Genomic DNA, 14,291 nt, shown 5'->3' with positions numbered 1-14,291 from the left:
CACACAATAGTCTCTGGAGTTTACAGAAAATGGCGCAAAAAAAATCAAAAAAAAAAATCTAGTGAGCAGCAGTATGTGGTGAAAATGCCCTGTTAATGAGAGATGTCAGAGGAGAATTACCTGACTTTTTCAAGCTGACTACTCAAATAACCACATATTACAACAGTGGTGCGCAGAGGAGCATCTCTGAACACATGTTGAACCATGAAGTGGATGAGCTACAGCAGCAGTCCACAAACACTGTGGTCATCTTATTAGGTACAGAAGGTACCTAATAAAGTGGGCACAGTATATATCAAGCAAGTGCTTAAATAATCATATGGGGTATGTATACACAAAGGCATACATTGCAAAAGCAAAGGCATTCTATTGAACCCTTATAAAAATACAGTTATTAGATGTGGAATGCTTAATTCTGTTCACACTGCAGAAATAATTCAAAAATTTTATGTAAAGCAGAAAACATTTAGTAGGATTGCACTGGAGAGTAGGATTCCTGTTCAGACCACAAGACATAGGGCAGCAATAGACCATTCAGCCCATCAAGTCTGCACCACTACTTTCCCTATCAACCCCATTCTCGAGCCTTCCAACCATACACTTGATACCCTTACTAATCAAGAACCTTACACCTCCAATTTAAATACAATATTGTTTAATTGGGCCAATGGCTAATTGGGACAGCCACTTATTTGGGACAACTATTAAAGAACTAAAACTAATTGAGAAAATAGCCAGGATTTCCATCCGTTTATTTGGAACACTATGCCACTCAATTCCAACAAAAGACAGTTGCCAAACAGTTTCTAACTTGCATCAGTTGCATGCACTTGTGTGGCCATTAGACACTACACAGTGTTTAGAGTTAAGTTTTTAAAATAGTGTTATTTGGGCGTGTTTATGTTTAAAAAAAGTGATTTTTGTCACTGATACTTGGTGTGAAATAAGCAGCAAGACAATTCAGAACTGTTTTGCTCACAGCGGTTTGAAGCATTCAGACTTGGAGATGCCAGAAATGTCTGGGAGTGAAAATGAAACAACATCAGTACTTCAAGTTACAAACTATGAAGAACTTGAAGGCATCGATAATCATCTTTAATGTTACAATAAAAGTGAGTGGCCATTAGACACTTCACCATGCTTACAGTGAACAGGTTTTAGATGGTCAGAGTTGCGTATGATTGTGTTATGTTATTCATCTGGCCTGCTGGACGCCAAATTATAAAGCAGTGATTTTTGACACTACTTCATGCAGGAAAGCAATGAAAGCAGTCCATTATCTGCACTAGGTGTCTGCATTGATTGTCAGTTATAGTCAAAGGAACACAACAACATACACAGCGACGTATCCTCCGTCGATAACTATTAGGGACTAACACAACTTTATAGAACTGTAGTAATTAGGGCATTCAACCCATCAAGTCTGTTCCACCATTCCATCATGGCTGATTTATTATCCCTCTCTACTCTCCTGCATTCTTCCTGTAACCTTTGATGCCCTGACTAATCAAGAACCTATCAACCTCTGCTTTAAATATAACCAATGACTTGGCCTCCATACCTGTAAGTCCACAGATTTACCACCCTCTGGCTAAAGAAATTCCTCATCTGTTCTAAACAGATGTCACTCTATTCTGAGGCTGTACCCTCTGGACCTAGAACCCACCCCCCTCCACAACAGGGAACATCCTCTCCATATCCACTATTTCGGCCTTTCAATATTTGATAGGTTTCTATGAGATTTGTTATGTTTTGTAACTCCAAAAACTAATTGGAAGAAAAACACAGGAGCTGGGAGATGCGTGCCTATTTAGGTTTTCTTTAGTGAGGCACTCACATATGATGTGGTAGCATAATGATATATGCTATTTACGTACTTCTTAGATATAACCCATAATGAATTATGTAAATCAATATAGTCAAGCAATATATTTACAATATTACTCAAATAATACTTAAGTATTGAATACACTACACTCCAGCTTAGCTATTAACACTAACTCAATGCAGAGTGCATATGCAACATATTGCTCTCTAGTCATCTATTGTGGTGGTTGTTGGAGTTGACTCTGGGACTGCAGGAAGTGCTTCTGACAACTCTGGACACCTTCCTTCTCTAACAATTGATGCTGCTCTCTTCAACCAATCGGTATGTCACGTCCAGGTGACATCAAACACAATCTCCACTATGAAGGAGAATGTCCAGTTGTGTCATTAATCTTTCCAAGAACCCACTTTGATCACCTCTGTAATCCTTTGGCAGGACTGCTTATCCAGGAGTGAACCTCCTTGTTTGAGGAGCCCTCAATTTGTCTCAGTTGTTTGTCCTGCATACTCCTAAGATTGGGTTTACAAAGATCCTAACATGATCACAATGGAGGACCCAGGGACAGCAAACCTGGTGAGTGGCTGGTTGTGGAGTGTGCTGCTTTGCAATATGCAAGGAGGAAATTGGCAAACTTCTGATTCAGTGTCAATGTAGTGTGTTCGGCTGATATTGCTCACAGTGCATTCTTTAGACTCTGGACAAACCTTTTCACCAAGCCATTTGTAGCTGGGTGGTATGGTACAGATGTAATAGATCTTATTTCATTCATTTTTAGTACTGATTGAAACTGTTCTGCAACAAGCTGTGGTCCATTGTTACTAACTAGGTGTTCTGGAAAACCAGTCGTTGAGAAGAGGCTTCTCTACCCATTAACAGTGTGCAAGGCTGTAGTGGAGACTACCAGGAACATTTCTGGCCATTTTGTAGCTGCATCCACTACTACTAAGAAATTAGTTAAACTGACTTTTCCTAAACCTTACTTTTATTATCTTTAATTGTGTGAATGGAGGTGCGGAGTTATTGACGCTACTGTGTATATTTGACATAATGCAATGGCCCATTTTGGTTAGGGTTTTTTTTTTTCTTTTTTTGGGTTTTTTTTTTCTTATTTACTCCATTTTTCGTAATTACTATGAGTTTGGGAGGTTATTATATATGGATCATCATCTATTTGTACTTATACCTTAACCTATTATGTACTCTCAAGCTCTCTGTATTCATGTTTCATTTGTTTGTTTAAAATTAATAAAAAGATTTAAAAAGAAAGAAAGAAATTAGTGCCCATGAACAGTCCAACAAAATCCACATGAATCCTCTCCCAGGGCAATGGAGGCCATTCACTGGGATGGAGAGGTGCTGTTCTTGGCATCTTCTGGGCATGTTGGCATTCCTGGTGTATGGCAAGCTGCTCAATCTGATCTATACCAGGCCACCAGACAAACCTTTTGAGCCAATGGTTTCACAACCTGAGCCAGTGTGGAGTCTTTTCTGGTTTCCCTTTGGATCATCTCTGCTGTAACAGGGAGACTTTCAATTTGCATTAGGGAGATTAGGTCAAAAGGTGTATCCTCTTTTGTAAATTCTTCAGGCATTTCCTTTTCCAAGCATAAAGGGGATAATCCATCAGTACTTCCATGATTAGCTGTCCTCTTGAATTTGACTTTGTAATTGTGTCCTCCAAGAAACAGAGCACATCTCTGCATTTGTGCTGCTGCCATTTTTTCTGGGCTGAAAATGGACACTAGGGATTGATGATCAGTAATGAGGGTGAACTCTCTCCCATACAAGTACTGGTTACACCCCAAACCAGACTCAAATCCTCTCTGTCAATTGATGCATAATTTTTCTCTATACCACAGAGTGTTTACTTCCATCACTTTATAACATGTGCCATGACTGCACCTCTACCATAAAGCAAGTTGTTACAGGCAAGCTTCACTGGACAATGTAGATCACAATGTGTGAGTACAGTGTCTGATGTCACCATTCCCTTTGAAAGCCACCTCACACTGCATTTCTTCCTGATCTGTGGTAATGACTTCAAGGGGTGGAGCACAGATCCCAGGTCTGGCAAGAACCTATCAGAGTAATTGACAGATCCTAAAATGGACCCCAACTGCTTTGGCCTTGGGTTGTCCACCACTGCTTGAATATTCTCAGCGCCCTTGTGTGTCAATGCTGTGACCACAGTAAGCGATGCTTGGTTTAAAAAAATTCACACTTGTCATATTGTGCTCCAAGCCCATAATCTTCTATTTTTTTTTAAAACACTTGATTTTATGCAGACATCTTGATATTTTGCAGATGTTTGTTGTCATCCTCACAGTAACAATGATGTCATCCCGGTAATACCAAGTGCCTGGGCAGCCTTGCAGCTCCCAGTCCATAACTTTCTGCCAGGTGCAGATAGTAGTCCAAAAATAAGATCATTATAGCAATAAAGTCCTTTGTGAGTATTAATGATGAGAAACACTTTTAATTCATCTTCCCTCTCCATCTGTAGATAGGCCTCAGCTAAGTCCACTTTGTTGAAGTGTTTCCCTTCAGAAAGATTTGCAAAGATATCCTCTATCCCCGGCAGAAGATATTGATCCATTTACAGTAATGGATTAATGGTGTCCTTAAAATCACAACAGATCCTGACAGACCCATTTTTCTTGGCTACTGGGAACACTGGCATTGCTAATGGGCTTCACTCAACCTTAGAAAGAATTCCTTCAGTCTCCATTCAATCTTGCTCACTGGCTACTTTATCACAGATGGTATAAAGAACCGGGCAGGCTTTGTAAAAAGGTGTGGGATTTTCATTTAACACTGTTTTACCCCTGATATTTGAGTTTTCTAATGCCACCCTTGAACACTGCTGTGGCATCCTTCAGTACCTTTCTTAATTCACTTTTGGTTGACTCTATCGCAGGGGATGTGGCATGCAAATTGTGGATGGATCTCCAATCAAGTTGTAGTGGTCTTAACCAATCATGGCCCCACAATGCCAGCCCTCCTGTTTTACAAAAAAAGCAAAATACAAGCCCATTGTGGCTTGTTGGTTGTTGTATTTCATTGTTGTTATGAATGTCATCCCACAGGTGATATCTTTTCTCCAGTACAAGTTCTTAGTCAGATATCTGCAGGCTTCAGTTTAGTACCTTTGAAATGCAGTTCAAACTCATTTTGTGGAATGACTAAAACAGCTGAGGCAGTGTTCAATTCCATTTTAATTAATTTGCCATTCTCTTCTGTGCTCTTTTTGAAACTGCAACTTGACTTTTTAATCTTTGTGGTGCAGTCCATTTATTTTTGTCTGCCTAACATCCTCTTTACAAGAGTTTTACTTTGTTGCATTTTTTTGAAATTTTCACCTTTAAACTTGCATTAGTCCAGTCAAGATGAGCCCCTGCCACAATGGTAAAACAATTTGTTGGGCCAGGCAGGTTTCAGTTTAGAGGTTGCAATTTTCTTCAAGCTCACTTTCATTCTTGACGGCAAATCAATTGCGTCTCTAGCTGCCGTTGATAAAGTGATTTCAACTGCTCTTCTAAATGTGAGTTTTGCTTCAGTTAGGAGCTGTTTCTGAATGTTTTCTTTGAAGATTCCACAAACTGAACAATCTCTAAGTGGATCATTAAGCTCATCATGAACTGACAATACTCTGACAATTTCTGTCATTCAGCCACATAAGCTGAAATGGACTCTCCTTGCTTTTGATTCTGTTCATTAAACCAAAAGCATTCTACAATCAACAATGGCTTCAGGTCTAATATGTTCCTGTATTATGTTCACAATATCAACAAAGCTCATTTCGGCTGGTTTGGTTGAAGCAGTTAACTTCTAAACAAAGTTTTCCACCCACTGCACTCATTTTCATTGGCTTCAAGATGCTGCTCAATTTGTTCAGTATACATCATCCAGTTATCCTTTCTGCATTTGAACACATCTATTTTCCCTACATAGCCAGCCATTTCTAATTTTGTTATTTATCATCAACCAGTACTCACCATTTCTGAATCCATGAATTTCATCCATTTACTATTTTTTTTTAAAAAAATCTCTACAATCTCTCTATCTCCTTCTGAAGAAACATGCGCTGTACTTAACATCTCACAGCACTTCAACAGATAAGTAGGCATCTCAGAAAACCACAGGAGCTGGGAGGTGTGTGTCTACTTAGTCTTTCTTTGGTGAGGTACTCACACATGATGTGCGGCATAATGACACGGATCATTCAATTACTTTTACAAAAATACTGGAATTAATTAGGTTAACTAAGAATGCAAAAATCAAATATATTTACAATATTACTCAAATATTACTGAATATTAAATACATAAGATCTCTCCTCATCTTTCTAACTCCAGCAAGTACAAGCCCAGAGCCATCAAATGCTCCTCATAAATTAACTCTTTTGTTCCTGGAATCATTCTCCTGAACCTTCTTTGGATCCTCTGCAATGCCAGCACATCTTCTCTTAAATAAGGGGCCCAAAACTGCTGAATACTCCAAGTGCGGTCAAATTAATATCCTATAAAGTCTCAGCATTACATCCTTGCTTTCATATTCTTGACCTCTCAAAATGAACGCTAACATTGCATTTGCTTTCCTCACCACCAACTCAACCTGCAAGTTAACCTTTAGGAAACCCTGCAGAGGTCATGCACCTCTGATTTCTGAACGTTTTCCCTGTTTAGAAAATAGTCTATGCATTCAATCCTTTTAACAAAATGCATGACCATACACTTCCCTACCTTGTATTCCATTTGCCACTTTGCCCATGTTCCCAATCTAAGTGTTCAGAAGGTAATTCTGATATGGAACTTAGAAAGGTTCTCTCAATGGATTCCCATGTGCTATTGCATCACAATTTATCAGCCTTCCTTATTGTAAACCATGTCATTTCCAAACTTCCCACAGAGTGGATCTAATTAGAAACTGATATGATGACCACACAAAGCCGAAGTCAGCTAACTCCTCAATTGCAAGCTGCAATATACAAATGATGCTTGCATTTGCCTATCCTCAAAGTCCCCAAACCACTGCAAGTCATAGGAGAAAAATGGGGCTTTAATGCGACATTAACAAGACCAATGTCACCTATCAAGCTACAGACATTGCATAAAACCCAAGATAGTGGATAACATAATCCTCAGCAAAGGAAAACTTGAAGCCAACAGTGAATTCTGTCATCAATGTGCCAATGTACTCTTGTCAATTTAAGGAAAGGATGACTAAAAATCAATACCTCAGAGTTGGCGCCAAACTTGTTAACCTTGTCTTCCTTCCTGAGACAAGGACTACTTCAAGGCACTTGAAAGACACCACCATAATTGCCACAATTAAATCATCCAAACTTCCTGGAAGAGTAAGCAAACCAAAGTCAGTGCTCTCACCCAACCTGAGAGCTCCAGCAACAAGGTTCCACGTACACTCAACCGGCAGCCCACATCATGTCTATGCTTAACACCACACTCCCAAAACAAACATTTCTAAATTGAGTCCAAACATGTTACATCCACATCCAAGAGTAGCACAACGACGTACATAGCTAGTACAACTACTGCCTCAATTCTAGCAATCCAGATTCAATTCTGACCTTGGATGCTATCCGTGTGGAGTCTGCATGATCTCCGTAGCTGAGATGGTCTTCCGCATGCAAATTAGATTGCTGTGAAATCCAGCATAGTCTAGCTGGGATTAAGTGGCTTCCATCCAGGACACAAAGCAATATGGAATATCAAATATCCTACTCAAAACTCCATGACCCAATACTGACAGCCTGGAACCCAGTCAATGGAAGTACACAAAAGCTTGCAGAAAGTGCATGTGGAGTGTGCCACCTCACACACTACCTTCCCGTCCGTGGGAAAGTCTGTGGTTCCCACATTAGCCTCAGTCGCTCTGGAACCAGAACAAATCATCCTCATCCTGAGGGACTGCATTAAAAAAAATTGAACATATTTTATGTTCAATTTTGCTTTTCAACAACAAAACTTCTCATTTTACTGGCTATTATGTTACGCTGCTGAAACCATTTCCATTATTTCTACATTCACAGGGAGATGCCACTTTATTCTTTCAACTCCTGTGCATTCCACTCCTCCATGTTAATGACAGCAACGAAAATCAACTATCTGCTGAAAACTGCTTTAAGATCTTTCTTGGTGTCAAACATTCTCCACATGTGATTTTAATCTGAACGAAAGGCAACCGATGACTGAGGTGTCACATTCAAGTAGGAAGGATCAGAAGCAATGTGAACAAAATAGAAGTTTTAAAAAGATCGTTCTGATATAAAGATCAGATGATTTATCCACAATCTTTTAAAATGACATGCTTGGAAAACTGGGGGGGGGGGGGGAATCATGATCCTCAGTTCATCCAAAATAGAAAAACAAGTAAATCATGCTAAACCTTTATACAATAACAAGTACACTGCAACTGAAGTATTGTGTTCAATTCTGAACAATATACTTTATGCAGCACATGATGACCTCGTAATGGATAGTGGGAGCAGAAAACACTTATTAGAAAGTTGCCAAAGATGATTTGGAGAGATACAAGGAAGCTGGGATTTTTATTTCTTTAGGAGAGTAAAAGAAAATTCGTAAGATGTTCAAAATCATAAAGATCATAAAACACTTAAAGACCACTTTTTCTCCATTACAAAGGAAAAAATATATTATATGAAAGCAAAATACTTCAGATATTGTAAATCTCAATTAAGAATAGAAACTAATGGAAACATTCAGTTGGTAAGGCAGTATCCATGGACAGAAACCGTGTCTGATTTGAGAAAACAGACCATTTTCTATTTTAACGTTAACTTCTTTGACAAAAGAAACAAGCATCGCAAGAAATATTTCTTTTGAAACATTATTTGTAAGACATTGCATGATTTGTAATATTGGAAGCAGATTAAACAGCAATTTAAAAATTGGAAATCCAGAAGCGCTCAAGAAGGGCAGGAAAGTGGGTGTATAGTACGACGACAGTAAATGCTGCTGCCCAGTAACTCTCGAGTCCAGGGTTCAATCCTGACCTTGGGTGCTGTCAGTGTAAAGTTTGTACCTTCTTACTGCGACTGCTGGAATTCCCCCGAGTACACAAGCCAATGATTTCCTACAAAATGCCCTTAGTTTTCTGGAGTTTGCAAGTGCGGGTAGAATTGATAGGATACTAAAAGTTAAATGGGTGCCTGGACTTGCTGTGCAGTCATCAACTTCCCTGTCTGATCGTTCTGTGTCCAAAAAAAATGTGGAATTTATAGCTCTATTGAACAACTTGCACATCTGTGATGGGAAGTATTCATTTTTCAGGATCTGGACATTGCCTAAAAGGCAACCATTTACAGCCAGCTTTCAAATATCTTTGAGAGGGTATTTAAGTGTCATCATATTTTTGTATTCTTTATGTTCAGTCTATACCAAATAGAATATACAAATCCAATTCCAACGTCTCTCTTCATTCATCCTGCCTCTGACTTTCAGCACAAGTCTCTGCAATACCTGTACTACAGAGCAAGAGCTTTGTCACTGAATACCTGAAGCAAAGAGTGCAGTTCAGTTTGCTGCAACACAAGGGGCCTCATCAAGGCCTGAAAATGATTGCAAGGAGATAAAGAAAGAGGCTGATTGGAATTCCCCACTGATAACAATGAAGTTATAGATCAGCATTTTCCTATCCTAGAGATACCTACTGAACGATATGCATGATAATATACAAGTCATAGGATGCAAAATAAAAATCCAATGAGCTATTATCTTGTACAAGAAATTAGCCAACAGCAGACACCAAATGCAAGTTTGATGCTGGGTTCTTTCTGATGAGTATGAACATGGAGAAAAGTCTGTTTCTTACCCAGACATGCTGCCTTTTGTCCTGTCTATCTGGGTCAACTGGAATGACATTACGGACAGTACTGTTGTTATTCTGAATTGTTGTAATTAAGTGAACTCAAGATAAACCTAACTGTTAAAAGACATTAAAATAATCCTCTGCGTATGTCACACATATCTGCATTATTAAAAAAAACTTCCAAACCCACAGTATTACTTCAGCTTTTTTCACATGCATCACTGGCCACAAGAACTCACAATGGTAAAACCATGTGTATTTACAAAACACCTCTAAAATCCCAAAATATTTGCAGTCACTTATAACAGCATTATCAACAAAAGTAACACAACAAGGTACTGGAAAAGGTCTGAATGAGCACACTAAATACAATTAAGATTAAGGATGGAACAAGCCTTTGAGGATGAAGCCAAGTTTAGCCATTTGGCAGCAATTAAATTCTCAAACTAGCTCAAGTAGTATTAGAAGAGTGCAGAAAATTGGCAGACAGAGAATTTAGAGACAAGATAACAAAAAATAAATAGATAAGACTGCCCTGCTGATTCATGTTCAACCAGGGTAATGGTTGAATGGGACTTGCTACAGATAAGGGTAGCTGAATTTTGGATATGCTTACAAAACATCTAAAAAGCCAAATGAAATATTCAATAGTCAAAAATAGCATTAATTAATATTTGAATGTGGAGGCAATAGCACTTGCAACAGAATTACAGGTAGTCATCTGGTGGTATCGATATGTGATCCACGGCACATCCTGAATTAAACAGGCTTAAGGGTTGAAAAATATGGTTTAATCTTGGGCAATTATCATAGGTAGATGTGGGACTCCAACCTAATTCCCATACTGCCAATCAACATACAGAATCATTTTCAGAAGCCAATTAACCTGCTTGGTTGTGGAAGGAAACCCACTTGGATACAAAGAGAAATCTGAAACTCCACACAGACATCACTAGGTCAGTGGAAACAGGAGACACCACTGTGCTGCTTCCTTTCAAATTAGGAAAAATACTCAACCCAGGAAAATGTGTCAAGAAATAATGGATACAGCAAGGTATTTTCCCGCAATATACACAACAGTCATTTATTAATACCCAGTGTAAGGGGGCTTCATGCAATGGCCAAGCTTCCTCTGTATTATTTGAAGCTTCTAAGTCAATTAACATTCCTTCAGCATTCTGTTTCAGCACAGTTCTGCAACGCCATTACAAGTCACCCAATCACTTCCCACAACCCCTTCCACACCGTTACACAGCCGAATCAATGCCTCATGGCCTAAAATAAAAAATACCAAGATTACTTCCAATTTTCTTTCTGAAGCTTAAGTGATTACATTGCTAATACCTTCAATAACAATACAAGTTTAACAAGAAACATTATAACCAAATTATAAACAATTGTGACAATTTAAACTAACAAAAGAAAATACCTCTCATTTCCAGCTTTACATAGTTACGTGTTTTCATTTGACATCAGCCATTATGACCATATTTCAAATAGGTAACATTTAGTGAAAAGAAGAAAACAATGTTTCATTTTTAAATCATATGTATAATTCCAGTAGAGCTCTGCATTTAGACAAACTGAACAGACACTTATTGTGGATTACTGCATGGCTGAAACTTTATCCAGTTTCCCAGGCAGAAGTTGATATTGTGACAGATGCAACCAGCTCTCCATCATGTCTGCCATATCAGCTGACCCAGAGACAGATGGAAGAAACACGATACCGCTCGATAAGAAACAGATTAATTCCTTTTGCTTTATGTCGCCAATTTTCTCCCTTGCTTTGAAGATATTAAAGGGTGCAATACAACAGTCACTGGCTATTCCCCAGAAACCTGATCAAATTAGTTAACTCTCATTTCGTAAAGTCAAAAGAAAATGTGACTGCAGTCCAGCACAATCTTCACCCATCACCCACCCCTAGCAAGAATCATTAATCCATGGGCTTCAAATGTAAACTAATGCAACTCCAAGCAAGACCCACTAAATGAGTACAAACAACAGACAAAACACAAAACTTTCCTGGTCGGATTAACTCAATATCAACAAGTTTTAACATCAGGGAAGGAAACAATATTTCCACATTCTCCCCAATGCTATATTATATAAAGGCATAAATCTGCGTAATCTTAAATCATACACGTCAGTGAGCTCCCACATTCTACAGTCAGTATTTTGGGAGATGACCACAAATGTGGCAGTGGCATCAACACTAACAAAAGACTTACTTGTTAACAAGACAGATCAATCCAAAAGTAAATGCGATCCCAAAACTACTTCAGAAAAGCAGTGCTGCTGGTTTCAAAACAAACCAGGTTTGCCCACAAAAATTGGAGCAACAAGATCTGCAAAAATAAAAAGTGCAAGTCTAGAAATGTGAAGACTGAAAATGCTGAGACACTCAGCTCCCATAGAAACAAAAAGTGGTTGAAAGCTGTGGATTGGTGACCGCTCATTATAATGAGGAAAAGTTGATATTTTTTATGTGAGAACAGGTTAGCTGATCTGTGCTTGCAGGACAAAAGGTAACTGGAAGGGTAAGAAAAGGACACCTGTACAAACCTTTGTCTCACATCAGCTCTACTGAGACAGAGATGAGATACTCTACAGGAATCAGAAATTTGGTGGGTTGTGAAATGATAAAACATCACATCCCAGACCACAGTGCAGTGCTAAAGTCAGAGAAGTGAGAGAAAAAAATAAAAATCCCAGCATTAATGCTTTAGCACTGCTCATTTTCACAAGCCATCCTGACTCCTTCAACATGAAGGAGTCTTCATTTGTCCTTCTACAACTGCTATCACCTGTAACTTTAAACAGCGATAATTCACATAATGGAATAATGGTGAGGATGTCAGGGAGGGAGAGAAAAAGGCATTTTTTACAAAAAAATGCCGCAAGGCTCAATCAGCCACACAACTGACAATGCAGTTTTATAATTTGGATCTCAGGGTATATCTGCCTCACCTCTTTACATATTGCCTTCAGTTTGACCTCAGTTTCCCCATCCCCCCACCACCACAATCAAAGACAAAAGAGAAGCTATTTCCGTTAGTTGATTAGGGATTTAAGATTTTGAGCAAGAGATGGGGGGAGGGGTTGGAAAAGCAAGGAAGAACTTCTTTAAAAAACTGCATGTTAATGTCCTGGAACTTGCTGCTTACGATAGTAGTGGAAGTATGTTGTCATATTTCTAAAGGGAAAAAAAACAGTAATGTAATAAACGTACACTCAATACAGCAATAGGACTAAGTCAGACTTACTGTATTAATAAAGGGGGAGCATAAACTTCATAGGGTAAATGGCTTCCCTGTGTGTCAATAACAATTCCCAAATTCCAAAAATCATTCTTCCCCTTTACCTGCAGATACTTAACTACCTTAATTAATATGTTGATCTTCAACTGATGTTACAAATATCATCCATTCTTGGTTAATAAAAGCTGTGTTACTCAAGATATAATAATGATCCATCTATCGAAAGGTAATTGACTTAAAACGTTAACTGCTGCGATGCTGTCTTGACCTACTGAGCGTTTCCAGAATTTCGTTTTATTTCCTTCAGATGCTTCATTCTCACAAAATTCAGTACAAATGCAATGGAAACCTTTACCATCTACAATCATTCCCTTTATATTTTTGGCTGAAACAAGCCACTGATTTCAAATCTTGCTGGTTATTTTTGCTGAGTTACAATAGAGGTTTATTTACAAATACTGAGTAGTAATTACATAAATTTAATTTCCTTTCAAATTGTTTACTACGTACACGCTACCTATCCATGCTAAAATCTTTTACTGATCTCTGAAAATATAATTTCAGAACAATAAACTCAAAAAATTATAGCCGAACAACGACATTGCAGAAACAAAGTACCAGAAATAATCCCGAAATTTTTAATCAATTGCATGCTTCACATAACTGCGAACCTTCTAAGTTTGGGCAAATAGAGATAAACACGTGAATACGTCTTTAAAAACATTCTTCCGTGCTTAATGTAAGCACATGAACCAAAGACTTTGTTAATTACATGGCGCATGGCTCAGGACCATGAGCACAGGAATGCAAACACACGTTCCCAATACAATCATTGTATTAGCAACACAGCGAATGCAAATGTATATCCAATCTTATCTCTGTACTGCCTTTTCCATTTGCCGCAGTCTTGCTTCACTTACCGGTCCAGTGTGGCCCGTCTCGTCACGCGAGTCCCAGGTCGCGTACTCCCATTCACAGAGCCACCCCGGGGCCCAGCCGAATGTTTTCAGACCTCAATCCGCACCACTCCGATCCCGGCCGGAAATTTTCCTCCCTCCTCCCCCCCACCCTCCCCCTCTCAACCTCCTTCGGAATAAATAAAACCGATCATAAGAACACACGCAACTATCGCGGCGTTAGAGCGCCAAACGCCACCAACTCCACTGCCCGACCACAACAGGAGGAAAAACTGCCACTTTAATTTGAAGGAAATAATTTCGAAACATTAGGGGAAAAATGTTTCCAAACGGCCTTTGACTTTCCGCGGGCACAACTAAAACAGTGTCTGCCATTGGTCAATGGCTGATCACGTGGCAGCGCAACCGAAGACGGTTGTAACAAGGCTCCCGAAT

At 39.0% G+C, this 14,291-nt stretch overlaps 1 protein-coding gene across 1 annotated transcript in view; it reads right to left on the bottom strand.

The window, feature by feature from the left end:
* ankrd11 (ankyrin repeat domain 11) overlaps positions 1–13,991 on the bottom strand; it is a 163,237-nt gene extending 149,246 nt beyond the window's left edge. The window contains exon 1 of the mRNA XM_073070221.1: positions 13,860–13,991. The gene's annotated coding sequence lies outside the window, so the exon portion shown is untranslated. The remainder of the gene's footprint in view (positions 1–13,859) is intronic.
* Positions 13,992–14,291: the final 300 nt, after the last annotated feature.

Source organism: Hemitrygon akajei, chromosome 17 (assembly GCF_048418815.1).
Source record: "Hemitrygon akajei chromosome 17, sHemAka1.3, whole genome shotgun sequence".
Classification (NCBI taxonomy): Eukaryota; Metazoa; Chordata; class Chondrichthyes; order Myliobatiformes; family Dasyatidae; genus Hemitrygon; species Hemitrygon akajei.
This window is presented reverse-complemented; position numbering and strand designations above follow the sequence as displayed.